The 13,223-nt window shown below is 44.9% G+C and overlaps 1 pseudogene; it reads left to right on the forward strand.

Annotated features, from left to right (window-relative positions):
- Positions 1-356: 356 nt before the first annotated feature.
- LOC114459342 (ras GTPase-activating protein-binding protein 1 pseudogene) lies at positions 357-1,760 on the forward strand (annotated as a pseudogene).
- Positions 1,761-13,223: the final 11,463 nt, after the last annotated feature.

Raw genomic sequence — 13,223 nt, forward strand, 5'->3', positions numbered from 1 at the left:
TTGTTCAGTTCAAGGTCACTTCATAAAACTAATAGGTCTAGACAATTAATATTTCACAATATGAATTATTAATCTGAGTTAAAATGGAAAGAACTGATGTTGACAGGTAGTCATGGTGACTCAGAATAAGTTAGAAGACCTGTGTTGACAGGTAGTCCTGGTAACTGAAAAGATGATAGTGCCATGTTCTAAAAGTCCTACGGGTAGACATCAAAGCCTCAAAAGCAGTGAAAAGGTTACTAAGTTTTAAAAGTTCCACAGGTAAACATCAAAGCCTTACTGTGGAACTACTGGCACTGTGCTAAATATTTGGACCGTATACTTTGGACCATCGTCAAGAGCGCACAGCCCGTTGACTTCAGCTGATCAAAGAAATTGTGATGGAGAAGCTAAGTGCCCAGGTGGTCGGGCGAGTGTTTGTCCGACAGTATTACACCGTACTGAACAAGGAGCCCGAGAACCTGCACACGTTCTATGGGAAGGACTCGTCGTACGTTCACGGAGGTTTGGACTCCAAAGGCAAACCAGCAGGGGCTGTTTACGGAAATTTGGAGATCCAGAAGCGGGTGATGGAGCTGAGTTTCAGGGACTGTCACACTGAGATTTGTCACATGGACGCCCACTCCATGCTGAACGAGGGCGTGGTGGTGCAGGTGATGGGGGAGCTGTCTAACAACATGCAGCCCATGAGGAGGTTTGCGCAGACCTTCGTCCTGGCTCCGGAGGGAACCACCTCAAACAAATTCTATATCCACAACGATGTCTTCATGTACCAGGATGAGGTCTTTCAGGACTCGGACTCTGAACCTCCTGAAGAGTCTGAGGAGGACGTGGAGGAGCTGGAGGACATAACAGAAAAAAGCTCCTCAGACCTCCCGGAGCCCGCCCCTGAGAATAACAGGTCGTTCTCCTGGGCGTACGTTACCAGTAAGTACCTCCCACCCCGTGGAGCCGTCCCAGTGTCAAGAATCCCCCCCCACAAGGTTAAAGTCCCGCCCACAACACAGCCCAGAGTGCAGGTAAAGTGTGAGTCTCAGAGCTCCACACAGGGACCTCAGAGACCTAAGGGTCGAAGGATTGTTCGTTATCCTGACGCTCATCAGCTGTTCGTAGGAAATATTCCTCACGACGTGGAAAAGACCGAACTGATGGAGTTCTTTGAACAGTTCGGCTCAGTCCTGGATTTCAAGATCATTAGCAGAGGAAAACATCCAAACTTTGGTTTCGTGGTGTTTAACGATTCTGAGCCGGTCCAGAAGATCCTCAGCAGCAGACCTATTGAGTTGTTTGACAACGTGCGTCTGAATGTCCAGGAGAAAAAGACGCGTTCGCCGCGTGAAGTTGAGGGCAGAGAGTCTGAGGGTCGAAGGATGGTTCGTTATCCTGACGCTCATCAGCTGTTCGTAGGAAATATTCCTCACGACGTGGAAAAGCCCGAACTGATGGAGTTCTTTGAACAGTTCGGCTCAGTGTTGGATTTCAAGATCATCAGCAGAGAAAAACATCCAAACTTTGGTTTCGTGGTGTTTAACGATTCTGAGCCGGTCCAGAAGATCCTCAGCAGCAGACCTATTGAGTTGTTTGACAACATGCGTCTGAATGTCCAGAAGAAAAAGACGCATTCGCCACGTGAAGCTGAGCGCAGAGATGCTCGTCCTCGCCCTGGAAAACCCAGAGGGGGCGGAGTCAGAGGCCCCTCATCCCAAGGGGGTGGAACCAACAAACCCAGCCTTGGCTCTGGGTGTGGGGTGGTGGCCTAGTGAGCGTTTATCTGCCCCCTGGCAGTGAGACTACGCCCCCTCCTTAAGCCCCACCCACTGTGTATCTGGACGTTTGCATCACTCTGAACTCTAATCGATCTAAAGATTAAAATATTGGTTGAAAACTACTTGAACTGTGGTCTGTGGTCAATGAAGTTTGAATAAAAACTAACAAATCTTAACATTGCCTGGCAACCCTTTTCAGAGGGTTGAATTAAAGATCCAAACAATAATAATTGTAGGAGCCATGATTTATTTCTGAGCTACCTCAGTATAATATGTTTAGCATCTACCTAACCCGTAGATGGGCGGGTCATGCAGGTTATTTATGTTGCCATGGTGATTGCACAGGTGTGGTTAATCAGGGAGAAGCAAACAGTTTTTCGACTACTCCTGGGGCTCTTGTGAATGGGTTTTCTGTATTCAGTTTTACCGGACATTTTAATAGTGTTTTTTTTGTATTCACAATTCCCTGTTTATTTTCTGGATTAAAGAGCAAATAATTCACAAACACCAACAAACTATTTTCATATCCTTTATCAACCAAGTACTTGTCAAAACAACAATCTCTGCACCACCAAAGGTGGACAAAGTTAAAGGACTTGGACACTTTAATAATAATAATAATAATAATAATAGTAGGGGACACATGTCAGTCTTAAACACAGCTCTGTGTGCTGTTCAGCAGAGGGGTGTTCCATAAAGGAGGGTTAACAAACTCTGAGTCTATCCATAAACTCTGGGTCAACATACCCAACGATGGGAAACTCTGTTTATCTGATTCTATTACAGCTGGTATGAAGTGGGTTAATCAACCCTGAGTATGTAAACCTTGGGTTACTTACGTGCACGCGCGAGATAAAAAACAATCATCAATGGATCAGAGATTACTGAAACTGCCATGACAACCAAACGGAACAGAGTGATTTATTCACCCTAATGGGTGAAATAAGTCGGTGTTTGATGAATATGAGCCTGTTCTAAAGGTGTGTTCAGTCTTTAGTGACTATAGTAGCTTAAATCACCCGTAATTAGTCACACATTTTGGTCGCTTCATCACTTTATTGCTTCAGTGATGTGACGAGCGGTGAATAATATGAATAAAATGTTTCTGAGGAGACGTGTCAGCAGCATAGGATGTCTGCATAGAGAGTCCTCCTGTTACACTGGATATAAAGACAGTAAATGCTGCTTCATATCACATAATTTATATTGATTTTTAATGTAATATTGTCGGTAGAGTCATCTCAACGTCCTAATAAATGTCATAATCAAAAACTCTAGCGGGACGCGAACCCTCAACCCATCGTTTCCAAGAGCTGTGTCACACTTCAATGCACCATCATACCTTCAAAGATGTGTGATCTACAGATTAAACTGTAACTGTATAACAATATAAAACAATAATCGAGCCTTAAAAGTGGATTTATTTAAATGATCATATCCTCCTTTATATTATCCAAAGGTTTGTATTCAGAGAACTTTACTACAGACGTCAGTAGATGTTTTAATGCAGATCAACCTCAACCTAATGATCTACATCTACAATGTTATAAAGAAAAGTTCTCAAACTTTTCAGCCAATGACCCTCAAAAATAAAGGTTCCAGAGACCGGGGACCCCCACTGTACCTGAAGGTGGTTGATCACAGACATGAACATTGAAGAACAGTCATGTGGAGACAGGGCCATCTATGAGGGGAAATAAAGGGGAGAGATGTTTGGGGACCATCGATAAAGTCAGTAAAATGATGGTCCATTGTTCTATGAATCTGTGATAACCACATTTATTTATCTTAATAATATCCACTGTTATCCAGGTTGTGCGTTATTATTTGCGCCGTAGTTTGTAGTCATTTTAAAGATGTAAATCATTGTTTTAATCAGAAATAAAATGGGTTAAAAGTGACCAAAAACTGTGGAAAAGATGCTGAAAAGAGATTTTAAAATTCACAAAAAATGGTTGATATTCGCAAATTAGGGGTATTGTAATTTAAAAATTAGGAACAATTAGTTTGAACTGGCAAATAATGGGCATGAAAAATCGTGAATGAGGTTAAATTGGCCAAAATAAGCATGAAATATGGTGAAAAGATGATAAACGTGACAATAATTGGTCAACATAAGTAAGTGGTGACTAGGGTTTATATGTGCCGAAAATGTCTTGAAAGTTGAAAAAATGTGCAGAAAAGGCATTGAAATTTGATGGAGAAGTGGCAGGAAAGGGAGTAATGTAGCAAAACTATGGCAAAAAAAAGGGATAAATATAGGTTCAAATATGGCGTTTGGTGTGGCTACTCTGTGTTTGTTACACATGTCCTAGACTAAATCAAATACTTGGTACAATGGTTTCTGTTCTCAGCTGGTGATGTCTGTATCCTGTGAACAAAAAACTACATTTATATACATTTCAAAGGTTGATTATGATTTTTTTAAATATTTCAAGTTATAATTTCTATCCATGTCTAAATCTTTATTTATCTATCTGAGGATATAAATACACATAAGGGTTTTAGTTGTGAGATTTTTAGAACATAAATAGAGGTAAATGACAATATTTTACACAGTTGTGAGGTGTATTAACTGCTTAACATGATATCCATTTATGCTATATACCTTTTCATCTAAAAGCTCAGTATAAGCCTTTTTCTGTGACTTAAGCATATGGGGTTTACTATCCTAGCAGTTGTCTCTGTGGACCTGCTGTTTGCATGTGACATTGTCTTGTGAATAAGGGGGGAAACATCCTGTCCCGTTTCCTGCTCTTCCTCAAATTGTAGTTTCAGGCCATAAACTATCTAACTCCGGCCTTTGTTCATTGTCATGTGAGGGTCTTACCACCTTAATGGACAACTGTTGCTTCCTTTCTTTGTGTCCCAGAGAAGGGTGGTTAAGTAATCATGTGATGTCTGAAAACTTTGTGAAAGATTTAAGCGCTTCTCTCCTGTTCTTGCTTCAGAGTAAATCTGACCCCGGCGGCTCTCACAGGGCTTCTGTCTCAGCCCTGTTCTTTTGATTCTGCTTGTGTTAATAAACTTTGTATTATTATCCTTTTTTTCCACACTACATCTTTTACATCGTTCACATCTCTACCTGGGGAATCCACGACAGTTGTAACATAATATTCAAACTGACAGAGATTATTAAAGAAGTAAGTGAATAAAAAAGTCAGAAAATAACCCAAAGAACTGAAAAGTAAATCAAATCATTAGAATAAAACAGTAATTAGAACAAACAGAAATGTAACCAGGTGTTATGTTAATTTATGCCTCTACTAATATTTATATAGATTACAAGGAAACAGATTTTTGATTGTATTTATGTCTATCAACTCTAATCATCAAGAGAAAGAAAACAGTATGAAATCTATAAATATGATATCCAAAAGTTATTCTAATTGTCATTTCAAAACTATCAACGTATGATCAACAAGAAAAAGTTTTTAGTAATTCCTTAAAAAAAAGATCCTAACCCATCTTAAATTACAAATATTTAAATAATTGGTGCGTGTGTGTGTTTGTGTGTTTGTGTATGTGTGTGTGTGTGTGTGTGTTTGTGTTTGTGTGTGTGTGTGTGTGTGTGTGTGTGTGTGTGTGTGAGTGTTAGTGTGTGTGTGTGTGTGTGTGTGTGTTATAGTGTTAATTGACTTGTCTAAAAAGCTAAACTGTAGAAAACCCCCTGAGGTCGGTGTCGTTTGGACTGTTCCATGTTCCCCCGTTGCAATGGTACATTCCACTCCACCTGTTTAAGCCCGGACTAGTTTCTATTTGTTACGTTGTTGTTACATGTGCTGCATCTGTGTGCGTCAATAACAAGTAAGTCCCCCTGTGTTACAGTATTGTTGCCTTTTAGTTATACTTGCCATGTAGCCTAGTGTTTTGCAACATATGTGTATATGTTTCTATGCATAGTTTGCATGTTAAGTGTAGTCTTTCACTCAGCTTAGAGGCAGCCTGACACGTGGCTAGCCAGTTAAGGGTTACCTGAACATAACATACATCAAAGTGACTATTATTCACTGTATTATAACTGTGGGTTTTTTTCCATTGTGTTTAATGTTATATTGCACTCCTTTGCATCGACTGCAGCCTCAATAGTTGAGTGCAGTACATTGATACATCCAAAAGGTGGTGCCATTGGCCCTCAGACCGCTGGCCTGTTCAGGGTGCATTTGTTTGCCTGTTGGTTTGTTACCTGCATTACCTGCATATCCTAATTATGTTTACCTCCTTTCTACTGTTTCCAGAAAACCACACACACACACACATACAAAAACATAATACTATTCAAACCCCATGTAACCACTGCAAGAGTTCATTAAAGAAGTTTGGAATTACATCAAAGGCTTCCTCATCGTTGATGTTCCAGTTCCTTCTGACAGAGGATAGGAAAATAACTGCCAGCCACCCAGACAGTAAAACACGCGCACATGTTCTAACAAGTGGTCCTTCGAGCCGGATAGGTTGGCAGTTTTCCAAATGGCGGCATTAAGGGAATATGATGAAGAAGAGCAAGTTGTTCGTCCCAGGAGGCATCACCGGCCCCCAGGACATCTGGATGACTACGTTCTGTCATATCATTCCCATGAGCCTGATCCAGTAATTTCATATCCAGATATGAACACTTTGAGCAGTAACACTGTATCTGTACAGCGAACATCAACTCCAATGCAAGGTGCAGAAGCTGAGAGCTTACCAGATATGGACAGATTGAGGAGGATGGAGCGGTGCGTTTCACAAGTTCAAGATCAGATGAGGGAACTGCAGAATACCCTCCATGCATCTCTTCATCTCGGCAGATCAACACTACATGCTCAACTACCCCAGCAGGCACGTAGCCTCAGTATGCCCCTAATCACAGACCCTGATATGGGCAGCCTGAAGAACATTGCTCCTTTCGCTTCATTACCACATAGTCCTGAGCAGACGACGGTACAGAGAGTTTCATCCCCTGCAGTTCTGCCTGTCACTATGCCATCCGCTCCTCATTCCACTACACCTGCCTTTGGTGGTGTGGGGAGCACAACACAGCCTGTTTATGTCCTCTCTTCAGCCCAAAACGCAGCTCGACCAGCACCAGTGGTATCAAGGCCTGCAGCGTCAGACCATCCACATCCGCCCTGGCAGCAGCATCAGCAACAGAGAGGATCAAACTGGCCCATACCTTATCCAGCCCGGTCTACACAGCCCTACATGGGACAACCCAGTTTCCCAGAAATAATGCAGCCTCAGCCATCTGCATTTCCTTCTTATCCTGTGCCACCTGTAGGCTCATTTCCCTGGACTTCAGGCCCTATTGTGAGTAATCCCCACTCTGCACAGGTTATACCTCCCGATGTAAGCGCACAGTATATATATAGGGATCCAGCATTTCCCCCTCTGCCTCCTGCCAGTGCACAGCCTGGTGCTCTGCAGGACATGTCACATTACACCTCCCCCATGTTAGCAGCTCAGAGGCCTAACTTGATGGAGATGGCTATATCCTCTTCTTATGGTATTCCTAAGCCTAGGTTAGTCAGTTTTACCACAGGGAAGGAGAGCGATTTTCTCTTATTGAAGAAAGGATTAGACGGTGTTATGGGCCCACATCCACACCTTTCTGAGGATTATAAATTCCAGGTACTGCTAGATCACCTCAAGTTCCCAGCTGCTTTCCAGATAGCTAAGAGATATGTCCATGACCCTATGCCGTACACTAAATCAATGCAGGCTCTGCAGCAGCGCTATGGACAGCCACGACAGTTAGTCCAAAGTGAAATAAATAGCATTCTTAGAGCCCCCACAGTGAGAGCAGGAGATGCCCAGGGATTTGAGGACTTCGCCTTAGCAGTTAGCAGTCTTGTCGGACTATTGGACTCCTTAAAAGGAGCTGCCAAGAGTGAACTAGAATGTGGCTCACACGTAGATAGGCTGCTGAGTAAACTCCCCCCTTCTTATCAGGATAGTTTTGCTGAATTTTGTTTAACCAGGGGTATCTTGCAGAGTGACTCTGTCAACACATACACACTCCCTGATTTTGCCAGATGGTTAGAGAGAAAATCCCAAGCCATTCAGATCTCTAGGCGAGCCACAGAGAACTACACAGCTGAGAAACCTCGCTCAGACCGCAGAGAGAAACAACCCAAGCAGCTTAAGTCTTCCTCATCCATTTACTATGGCACTGAGAAAGCCCCCACGCATACTGCTGTTAACACAGAGAATAAAGATGGAATTAAAGGCAAGAAAAGGGAGAAATTTAAGCCATATTGTCCATTTTGCAGTAGTACAGAACACTATTTGAACTCCTGCCCAGATTTTGTTAAGTTGAGTACTGCACAGGTTGTCAGCTGGATAAATGAAAATAAAAGATGCTGGAAATGTGGTAGGGGACACCAGCCAGACAGCTGCACCCTTAAAAAGCCATGTGCAACCTGTGGAGAGCAGCATCTGCAGATCCTCCATGAGGCCTCCTCCAGCACTAACCGGAGTGTCCTGACACTGAGCACAGCATCCAGCATGGTGTATTTGGATCAAGCCGCTCACTCCGGCAGAGTAATGCTTAAAGTAGTCCCTGTTACACTCCATAGTAAGGGCAGGTCACTACTCACACATGCCATTTTGGACGATGGCTCTGAAAGGACTATTATATTATCAGCAGCTGTTCATTACCTCCAGTTAGAGAAAACTGTAGAATCTATTAAGTTGAGGACTATCAGGCAGGAAGTGTCAGAACTAAAGGGAGCAAACGTCACTTTTAACATTAGTCCACCACAACGCCCTCAAACTGAACATCACATCAGCAGTGCTTTTACTGCAGCTGAGCTCAATCTGGCCAAACAATCCTGTCCCATGGACACTTTGCGCCAGAAGTATCCACACTTGAGTGATGTCCCATTTGAAGCCTTTAAGGATGTACAGCCAATGCTCCTTATCGGCTCAGATAATGCGCACCTCATTACACCTTTGTCACAGGTTAAAGCTGGTCCACTAGGCACACCTGTAGCTGTTGAGACTAAACTGGGCTGGGCTATCCAGGGTCCTGCCACTTTCCTGCATGAACCCACTGAAGCCTCTTGTCTGCACACATCCTTGCTACCATCCCCCACTCAAGTCCTAAGGCATAATGTAGAGAAGTTATGGCAGCTAGACGTACTTCCCTTTCGATCGGAGAAAGAGGCCACTCGTTCCAAACAAGATAGAGAGGCACTAGAGTTGCTGCAGAACCAAACTGAGCGAGTCGAAGTAGATGAAGTATTTCGTTATGCTACTCCTCTGCTCCGCCACAGAAATGCTCCTAAACTACATGCTGGCACCGAATCAGTCATGGCGCTGCTGCGTGCCACAGAAAAGCGCCTGATTAAAGATCCTGATTTAGCAGCTGTTTACAATGCAGAAATACACAGGCTAGAACAAGCAGGATATGCTAGAAAACTAACTCCCGATGAGGCTCGCAGCACTGATGAATCCTGGTTTATCCCTCATCATATAGTGTATCATAATAACAAGGCCAGGGTAGTTTTCAACTGCTCATTCCACTATAAGACAGACTGTCTTAATGACCAGCTCTTATCAGGCCCAATACTAGGTCCCCCCTTGATAGGTGTGTTGTTGAGATTTAGGGAGTACCCTGTTGCAGTCAGTGGGGATATTCGTGGGATGTTTCACCAGGTGCGGCTCCTCACCAAAGACATGCCACTTTTGAGATTCATCTGGAGGGACATGGAGAGAGAGCGCACCCCGGACATCTACGAGTGGAGTGTGCTGCCGTTTGGGACCACATGCAGTCCCTGCTGTGCCATTTATGCTCTTCAGCGCCACGTGCAGGAACACAAAGTTGGCAATGAGCAAGTACTTGACTGTGTTATGCGCTCATTCTACGTTGATAATTGCCTCAAGTCGCTGCCGTCTCCATCACAGGCGCGACCCCTGATCGACAATACCAGAGAGCTGTTAGCGACAGGTGGTTTTGAGGTCAGGCAGTGGGCTAGTAACCTTCCTGAGGCCGTAGCACATCTCCCCTCAGATGCAAGGTCCCCCACCTGTGAGCTGTGGTTGACCACTCAGAAATCAGACCCACAAGAACCAACCCTCGGGCTCGCCTGGCACTGCTCATCTGACCACCTCAGCTACAGATGTCGCTCACCACCTGATCAAGAGCCGACAATGAGGAACATCTACAGCATTCTCGCCTCACAATACGATCCGCTGGGCTTCATCGTTCCCTTCACAACAAGGGCCAAGCTCATCGTGCAACTGCTGTGGCAGAAGGAAAGACACTGGGATGAGCCAATCGATGGCGAGCTGCTCCAGTTGTGGCAAGAGTGGGTGAGCGAGTTAAAGTTTCTCCCAGACATTTGCATGCCCAGATGTTACACGACTCCAGAGACGCGAGACGGAACTGTGCAGCTGCATGTATTCTGTGATGCATCAGAGCGCGCTTATGGAGCAGTGGCCTATTTGAGATTTGAGTCAGCAGAACATGAGGTACACACCGCCTTCGCCATGGCCAGGTCCCGAGTGGCACCAAAAAGACAACTGTCAATCCCCCGCTTAGAGCTATGTGCAGCGCTGGCAGGAGCACAGTTATCTAAACTCCTCATCAATGAGCTGACTCTCCCAATCAGTGACACTGTTTTGTGGACAGACGCTACTACTGTTCTGAACTGGATCCAGTCCGAGTCCTGTCAATATAAAGTGTTTGTCGGTACTCGCATTGCTGAGTTACAGGAGCTCACAGAGGGTGCCAGCTGGAGACATGTTCCCTCTGCTCTGAACCCAGCAGACGACATTACTCGGGGCAAAGTGCTGCTGGAACTGTCTGCACCAGGCCAATGGAGGGACGGACCATCCTTCCTGAGGCAAAACCCTGAACACTGGCCATCCCGGCCTTCTGTGAGTAATGACTCTGAAGAAGATACTGAATTTAAGAAATCAGCTCTCTGTGCCTATGTTTCTGTTTGCCTCACACAGTCCGATCTTGCAGTTCATGATTCCTGGGCTGATTTAGTACAGGCGACCTACCTGTCCTCTCACGGGGCGGCTGCCCCGCCTATGTCTGCAGACCAGCGTATAGAGGCAGAAATCCAGCTGCTCAGGTTGGCACAGCTGGATAGTTTCCCTGCAGAGGTAAAAGCACTTTCAGCTGGGAAGGATGTACATTCCGACAGCAAACTTAACAATCTATCTCCTGAGTATGACACACAGTTAGGTTTGATCCGTGTAGGTGGGCGCCTCCGCCGAGCAGAGAATATCGACGTTGACACTCTGCACCCTATTGTGCTGTCACCAGAGCACACCATTACTCAGCTCATTATTAAAGACTATGACTCTCGCCTCATGCATCCAGGCCCCGAACGTGTTTTTGCCGAATTAAGGCGCACATACTGGGTCTTGAGAGGTAGACAAGCTATCAGGAAACATCAACATCACTGCCTTGAGTGTAAAACGTGGCGAGCTAATCCTGTCACACCCAAAATGTCAGACCTCCCTGCCAGTCGGCTACGCCTGCAGCAGCCTCCATTCTGGTCCACCGGAATAGACTGCTTCGGCCCGTTTACTATTAAGATAGGCAGGCGACAGGAGAAACGCTGGGGCATTATATTTAAATGTCTCACTACTCGCTGTGTTCACCTTGAGCTGCTTAGTGGTATGGACACTGACTCTTTCCTCATGGCCCTACGCCGTTTCATTGCACGGAGAGGAAAGCCTTTCGAAATAATAAGCGACCAGGGTACGAACTTCAGAGGAGGCAACAGAGAGCTTCAGGAGGCATTCAAAGCCATGGAGCCCCAACTGCAGGAGAAGCTCAGCGAACAAAGCATCACTTTTCACTTTAACCCCCCACACGCTCCACATTTTGGGGGAGCGTGGGAGCGGGAAATTCGCTCAGTTAAATCTGCACTCCAGGTCGTTCTCCAAGGACAGAGCGTCTCTGAGGACTTGCTGCACACTGTCCTCATCGAAGTGGAGGGAATACTTAATTCTAAGCCGCTTGGTTACGTATCCTCTGACATTGCAGACATTGACCCAATCACTCCAAACATGCTGCTCATGGGGCGGCGGGACGCCTCCCTGCCTCAAGCTGTGTATGGCATAAGAGAACAGCTTGGCAGGCGTAAGTGGCGCCACAGCCAGGTGATCGCTGACCACTTCTGGACTCAATTTACTCAGCGTTACCTACCTGCACTTCAGCACCGCCAGAAGTGGCAAAGGACTGTTTCACCTCTGACAGTCGGACAAGTCGTCATGGTGGTGGATGCACAACTCCCACGGGCACTCTGGCCGGTGGGTAAGGTCTCACAGGTTTTTCCCAGTTCGGATGGACAGGTCAGAGCGGCTGAAGTGACTATTGGGGAACACACGTACCGACGCCCGGTAGCTAAACTTGTTGTCTTACCTGTTATGCCGACAGATAGCGCTTAACCACATGGGCTTTTTGTTATTACTAATCTGCCATGCACATTAGGAGGCGGCTGTAGAAAACCCCCTGAGGTCGGTGTCGTTTGGACTGTTCCATGTTCCCCCGTTGCAATGGTACATTCCACTCCACCTGTTTAAGCCCGGACTAGTTTCTATTTGTTACGTTGTTGTTACATGTGCTGCATCTGTGTGCGTCAATAACAAGTAAGTCCCCCTGTGTTACAGTATTGTTGCCTTTTAGTTATACTTGCCATGTAGCCTAGTGTTTTGCAACATATGTGTATATGTTTCTATGCATAGTTTGCATGTTAAGTGTAGTCTTTCACTCAGCTTAGAGGCAGCCTGACACGTGGCTAGCCAGTTAAGGGTTACCTGAACATAACATACATCAAAGTGACTATTATTCACTGTATTATAACTGTGGGTTTTTTTCCATTGTGTTTAATGTTATATTGCACTCCTTTGCATCGACTGCAGCCTCAATAGTTGAGTGCAGTACATTGATACATCCAAAAGGTGGTGCCATTGGCCCTCAGACCGCTGGCCTGTTCAGGGTGCATTTGTTTGCCTGTTGGTTTGTTACCTGCATTACCTGCATATCCTAATTATGTTTACCTCCTTTCTACTGTTTCCAGAAAACCACACACACACACACATACAAAAACATAATACTATTCAAACCCCATGTAACCACTGCAAGAGTTCATTAAAGAAGTTTGGAATTACATCAAAGGCTTCCTCATCGTTGATGTTCCAGTTCCTTCTGACAGAGGATAGGAAAATAACTGCCAGCCACCCAGACAGTAAAACACGCGCACATGTTCTAACATAAACTATTGATGAAAAAATAAATGGTTTATATCACATATTGCCATTTTGAGGAAAATATAGAAATATGAATATTGGTCCATATCACACAGGCCTACTGTAAACAATAAAACAAAATGGCCGCCGCGCCCAGCTCAACCCAAACTATGGCGCACCGTTAGAGACAATCTACTTGAACAGCCTAACTCTTAAAAGGGACACACAGCGACACCTTGTGACGAAGTTTGGTCACTACCTTAC

Source organism: Gouania willdenowi, unplaced genomic scaffold (genome assembly GCF_900634775.1).
Source record: "Gouania willdenowi unplaced genomic scaffold, fGouWil2.1 scaffold_2_arrow_ctg1, whole genome shotgun sequence".
Taxonomy (NCBI): Eukaryota; Metazoa; Chordata; class Actinopteri; order Blenniiformes; family Gobiesocidae; genus Gouania; species Gouania willdenowi.